The sequence below is a fragment of the Notothenia rossii genome, assembly GCF_949606895.1.
Source record: "Notothenia rossii genome assembly, chromosome: 4".
Classification (NCBI taxonomy): Eukaryota; Metazoa; Chordata; class Actinopteri; order Perciformes; family Nototheniidae; genus Notothenia; species Notothenia rossii.
This window is the reverse complement of record NC_136902.1, coordinates 50329143-50335934: the sequence shown is the minus strand read 5'-3', so window position 1 is coordinate 50335934 and position 6792 is coordinate 50329143. Positions and strand designations below refer to the sequence as shown.

General features: G+C 38.9%; 2 long non-coding RNA genes across 2 annotated transcripts; one reads left to right on the top strand and one right to left on the bottom strand.

Moving 5' to 3' along the window:
• Window positions 1–2280: 2280 nt before the first annotated feature.
• LOC307034737 lies at window positions 2281–4762 on the top strand. Its single transcript, XR_013806981.1, has 2 exons — window positions 2281–2680; window positions 4576–4762. It is a non-coding gene; the product is annotated as an uncharacterized lncRNA (long non-coding RNA).
• Window positions 4763–5411: 649 nt separating this feature from the next.
• On the bottom strand, window positions 5412–6263 carry LOC307034738. Its single transcript, XR_013806982.1, has 2 exons — window positions 5736–6263; window positions 5412–5515 (listed from the first exon to the last, which is right to left on the bottom strand). It is a non-coding gene; the product is annotated as an uncharacterized lncRNA (long non-coding RNA).
• Window positions 6264–6792: the final 529 nt, after the last annotated feature.

The window sequence follows — 6792 nt, the reverse complement described above, 5'->3', positions numbered from 1 at the left end:
TGTTTGAACCACAGTGACATCTAGAGGTTGTTTTGTGCATAACATGTCAACCAAAGGGTAGAGCTGGCTGAATCAGTTGGAGTTCAACTTTTCTTTTTTTTTTTTCAACAAGATATCAAGACGCGAAATGTGCTCTACCAAATGGTGGTGCTGGCAGTTAAACAAAGTCTTGGCTTTCAGAATATGAAACTTTTATTTCCAAACTCACACGATAAATACATTCTTTAAGCTTGTAAAGCAGGGGTGGGGAACCTCCGGCCCCCGGGCCGTATGCGGCCCGCGAGACCATTTGGTACGGCCCTCGAGGTAATTTATAAGCACACGCAAAAAAGAAAAAAATTAAAGAAATCTAGGCCGCAAAAAAAATAAACAAGCCAGTGCCTGTTTTTCCTGGCCAAGTCAGGGTCCTTGAACACAACACGAGCCTTACGTGTCATCACGTGGTATATGTCTCGTCTGACAGGGGTGCAGTTCTGACGGAGGGCATCAGAACGTCGCTTCAGCACTTCCAAAAATTGCAGTACCCATAAGAAGCCGTACACATGCCGCAGTTTTTTCGTGGCTGTGTCTTTAGTTTAAAGCCCAGTGGCGATCTGTTCATCTGTCATACTGATCATACAGTCAATAACGTTGTTGTTATTAGCATCTGGTTAGCTAGCTATGCTAACGAATATAAGAAGCTTTTTCTCCAACCAGTGAGGTAAAGGCACATCTTTATATGATCATTATAGTTATAAAAAAACAAGAGAATAAAGTAAACAGGTATAAAATACTATATGACAGTAAATAAAAGTTGTTATTAATAAACAAGAATACAGTTTGAAAGGAGTGATTTGTAAAATATCCATAAAGAAAAATAAATCTGCTTACAGTTCTGTTTCATATGGATGTTGAGAGATCTATCCATAGATCTCCTAATGTTGCTCTCAAAGTGCACCAGATTGATGCTTTTGACTTCAACATTTAAAAAATACATTTGCACACATCTTGTGTCCATATACTTTCTGTTTTGGTGGTCATGCCACACCGTGCACGTCAATGCATGCACGAGTCATGGTAAGATATCTGGATTAAGAGGTTGCTTTTTCTTTGCACAGCATGAAAGAAAGGCGAAATTAATGGGCTGTGATTTTAGTATTTTTAAGAAGAGGTCAATAATTTGTACGGCCCTCGGAGGATGTTGAAAAAATTGAAAATGGCCCTTAAGAGGAAAAAGGTTCCCCACCCCTGTTGTAAAGGGAAGATGACAGGCAATCTGCTCTTCCGCAGCGCTGCCCCCCCTCCCTCCGGATGACATTATGAATGTAAGCGTAGAGTAATCATAAATAACACGGCAGGGTCCGTTACAGTTTGTTTTCATCTGATTTCAATTAAACAAAGTCTCGGCTTTCAGAATATTAAACTTGTTTCGGCAAATTCAGATGATAAATACAACTTTGAAGCTTGTAACGGCATAATTACAAGCGGAGAACGGAGTAACTTAACGTCACAGCAGGCATAACAACAGCCGGTGTTTCTCGTGAGGGTTTTCCCCGGGAAACAAACGTGATACACACAAACGCAAAATTACACAAACATACATACACGTATACACAAACACACACTCGCGAGCTTCTCCCAGACCAGTAATCCAAACGAAAATATCGTCCCTCCGTAGTATTTTGATCATTTGCTCCGCTAATAATCAATCAGATAGATGGATTCCAGAGAAGAGAAAACTTTGAAGGCCTTTTTTTCAAAATGATGACTCGGTGACAGACATTATATAATGTGACATATTTCGCTTAATTGTTGGATTACAACAACAATCCTGATATCATTAGAAAGCTAGGAATATCCTCTTTTCATCAGTGTATACAACTCAAAATGTGTCTTCGGGTCAATGCGACTGATTTCGATAGAGCAGGTCACATACTGTATGTTTCCTTTCTTTACTACTGGATGAAATTACAAAATGTACCCATCATTTTCCTCATGTGAGTATAGCCACATAAAAGTATCACACTCCCCGTTAAAATGCACCAGAATACAGGAAATATATATTTTTTTTTCGTGGGGGGGATCCCCATACCCCCCGTTAACAATGTCCCCCCCACATTCACGATGCTTCCTACGCCCATGCCCACGTATGTTCCTTTATTCTTTCACCGTCACATACTTTTCTTAAGGTTTTCTTTCTGGTACAGAGTATTCCTAGTCACATATAATCCTTTCTAGAAATATAAGTGTTACATATAGAGAGGCGAAGTCCCGCCCATCTACTTCCGACCCATGGGACCCCGGAAGCGGAAAATTATACATTGACGTCAATGGAGAGAGAAAAGTCATCTTTCGATCCCGTTTGAATTGTGCCACGAATGACACATATGATGTTTGTCAAATTAAAAGAACATTTTGCAAGTCAAAAAAATAAAAATGTGTCGTAAAACTGTGAAGTTACAATTTTTTTTGTGTGAAACCGCTCAGTGAACTACAGGTCTCTGGTCTCGCACAATACGCGTCACCATCACAAAGATGGCTGTCACGTTAGTAAATTTCACCTGTTTCTTTCAGAATGAGGCGAAAAAGTATAAAAAGAGGTGAAAATCACTACAAGTCTGGGCATGTTGAGAGCTGTACATACACGAAAGGGAGCGGTTCTGTAAGAGCCAGCATGCGGGACCGGCTTTACAAGGTTTCAGTGAGTAATATGAGTGCAATGTCTAAGGTTAATGTCAGCTAGCTAACAAGGTACACTAACGTGTTTTGTTTTAGCAACTAGTTTTCTCCTTAAGAACTGTGTGGTGTCTGTGTATGCTGTGGATAACATTAGTGTGCATAAGAACAAGATACACTCCCGTGTTTTGTTTTAGTTGCTCTTCAGATTGAAGCGGCCAGTTCTATATCGACTATATGTGTGATCTCCTTTTTACATCTCGTTGTGTCATTTGAGTTTATTTGCTGTGTGTAGATTCAAGGATTTTGGTTATCTTGTCCAGGGATGCAAACTTGTCACCTTTCGGCGAAATTCTCCGTTTTGAATCCAAAATAGGTCGTTTTTATGATTCCTGTAGATCTGCAATAAAAATATTTTTGGGGTATGGGAGGGGGTCTGGGACCCGGATTAATGTGCGGCCGCGAGCTTTTTTTTATATATTATAATGAAGCGCGAGCTGTGTGCTCGAGTCTTCCTGCCTGTCGGCTCTGCTCATGATGTATAATAAGCCTCTGCTGCTCGGCGATGATGGTCTAGCTTCAGCAGCTACATTACCTACGGTGCGTTCGTTAATATTAACTGTGCGTCCGGAGTCACTGTGGCACAGACTGGACCGCTGGTGAACAGCTGTTAGAACGGGCCGTTCAGGTGTTCAGAGTAGAGCTCCCTGTCGGAGCGGCAGAGCGTGATATGCACTGAAAAGTTTTTTTTCCCCGTCGCAATATTATCGTTGAGCTAGCTAACTAGCATACATTGTCACTATCTGCTAACGTTAGCTTTAGCCTTCGTTTTCTAATCGTTTTTTTCATAGGCTATAAACAGAGGTGGTATAAGTATATATCTTGAAATTGATTAAAAGTAGAAGTACTCAGTTCTTGTACTTGAGTAAAAGTAGAAGTACCAGAGTGTAGGAATACTATGTTACAGTAAAAGTCCTGCATTCCAAATGTTCCTCAAGTAAAAGTAGAAAATTATTATTATCAAAATATAGTGAAAGTAGCGACAGTAAAAGTAGTCATTTTGCAGATTGGTCCATTTCAGAATAATATGATATGTTTTATAATGACTGATCATTAAAGTGTTATCAAAGCTGGTAAAGGTGCAGCTAGTTTGAATGACTTTGTATACTGCAGGCAGGGTAGCTTTTGGATTTACTCCAGGTGGAACTAAAGTCTGATTTAACACTTGATTATATTTCACATCATTCATCCACATCTGTAAAGTAACTAAAGGTATTACATACATGTAGTGGAGTAAAAGTACACCATTTACCTCTGAACTGTAGTGGAGTAGAAGTACAAAGTAGCAAAACATTGAAATACTTAAGTAAAGTACAAGTATCTCAAAATTGTGCCCAAGTATAGTACTTGTTGAGTTTATGAACTTGGTTACTTTACACCAGTGGCTATAAAGATAGAAAGACTAAGCCTTGCACAGAGGCATGAAAATACATTTTCAAAATGCTCAACAGTGCTGCCAAAATTATAAACTGACTGCTACACAATTAAAATAAATGCTTTTTATATATTTCTATTAGATGTGACTCTATGGCGTTTCTGTTAATATTAACACTGCTGCTTTAGTTGTTCTGACTGCTAAAATCCTGTTATTCCTAATTTTAAAGCCGATATTCTGTGGGGTCAGGGGGCTCGGATCCTTGTCACCTTTTTCATACCTGATGAGTTTGCATCCCTGTTGTCAATTTGTTTGGTTATCTAGGCACAGCTGTGTGTGACTCCCTCTGGTACACTGGTATGTGTTTTCCTAATGTAGAGAGCATTGATTAATTAATAAACTACACACTGACTCTAGATCCTGACCAAATCTTTATTTTTTGATCAAATGTTTTTCAAAAAAATGTATTGTATATTATATAACAGCTGCACATCACAGACCGGAGTCTCTGCTGCTGTGGACCACGATGGAGGCGATCATCCTCCCCATCCCCAAAGACCCTGCATGGCATGGAAATCTCCTCCTCCTGGAACAATTCTACACCCAGCATATGCTCCCTGTGTTGGCCAGTAGAGAGGAGGACATTTAAATAAACATACTCTTAACACCCTCGGACTCTGCGTTGTGTTTCGTATGTGTGATGGGGTGTTATGCAGAGGGGAGGAAAACAGGACACAGCAGATTGGGATTGTGGTGGAGATGCTGAGCAGTTATTTAATTGTTGCGTGTAATTATTATTATACTGCGTGCTTCTTAGTTTTTCCATCTTTTGCTGTAACATGGATCTGTATGTAACTCTATATTTACTTGTTATCTACCACACTTCCTTCTACATCATACACCATCATTATACATGATAGTGTATATAGGATATATATTTATTTGTATACATATCTGTAAATTGTATAATTTTATTTTTCGTATTTGGGATTTCTCTTTTGTCCACTCAAATACACTTGGCCCTTTCTCTTTTCCATGTGGAAAATGGCAGCTGCATATTCTGCTTTTCTCATCTGCTCCCTGTCTGCTCATCTACGATGAGAAAATTATATAATTAATTACTAATAATCATTTAAACCTGTTATTACCAATATTTCACAAATTCTTCATGTAAACTTAAGAGTACAGCTGTATGTTGAGTATGTCAACTTTGCTTGGTTCATCTTACTGGGGGGCAGCTACATGGATGTCAGTGCAGTCCACAATAATTTTGCAGCTGAAGGCAGAATGAATTTATTATTGACTCAGAATGAAGCACAACTTCATGTCATACAATACATTGACTTTATTTGTAATTGTGTAAAAAAATATGAATATTGATTAGCAAGCAGGACCTGCAGGAACAGAGAATGGTGATGGATGGAGCTGGGAAGAGAGAAGAATAAAGAAAACAGATCAACTTTATTATCGGATATTAAAAATTCAATTTCAAAACAAGTTGCCGCTCCTACAGTTTTCTAGTATGTAAAGATGATTTCACATGACCAATGCAAAATATCACACTCAATACATGTGTGTCTCTGGGGGGTGCATTGTGCCTTTGATGTATATAAATAATATACCATAACCAAATACTATTACGTACAGTGGAAATCAGGTTGCCAGAGCAGGTCAGTCCAGTGTGCTTGTTCCTCAGGGTCTCAGCAGTTACAGGTGAGGTAAAGAAAAGAAAAAAGAAAAAGGTCAGTAACAACACTTTAAAGTAACAACACTGAATAATTATCTCTTTTAATAATTTTCTCTCAGTAATCACTCAACTACTGTCTTTCCAACAAACAGATTGACTCACTCTCACTATCATCACAATGAAACACATCCAGAAGAATGTCATGCAAAGCTGCCTGCCTTCCTTCCTTCGACTCTCCCTGAACTGCCTGATCTTTTAATGGTCAATGTTAACCATTTGTGCAGATAGCATTAAGTAGAAAAGATCGCTGATACTAATGTGGGGTTAGCCCAGTGGTTCTCAAAGTGGGGGGCGCGCCCCCCCTGGTGGGCGCAGAGGCATGCCAGGGGGGGCGCGAGAGACGAGGAGGAAAAATGGTTATAAAAAAAAAAAAAAAAAGATTTAAAAAAAAAAAAAAAAAAATCATAATTTGAAAGATTATTGATTCGAAAATAATATGATGCAGTACAGTACTATTACGTCTGGGTCTCTGTTTCATTAAAGCTCGGCTCTGTGTGTGTGTGTGGAACGAGCCATTTTGTGTGCGCGTGAGAGAGAGAGAGCGCACCGGTACTGGAGATCGTTGTTGTTAGCTTCTGGTGCTAGCGAGCTACGCTAACGGATATAAGGAGTTTTTAAAACAACAAAGTGGAGGAGAGTCCTCTCCTGTCAGACTGAGAGCTAAAGGACTCTCTCAGTGTTATCTCAGTGGGTCTCAAATGTTTTGGTCACCATTAATGTAAATAATTATTTCCGAGGCACACGTTTATATGATCATTATAGTTATAAAAAAATAAGAGAATAAATGAAAAACAGGTATGAAATACTATATGACAGTAAAACAAGAATAAAGTTTAAAAGGGTGATTTGTAAAATATCCATCAAGAAAAAGTAAATCTGTTTACATTTCTGTTTCATATGGGTGTTGAGAGATGTATCCATAGATCTCTTCCTTTCGCTCTCAAAGTGCACCAGA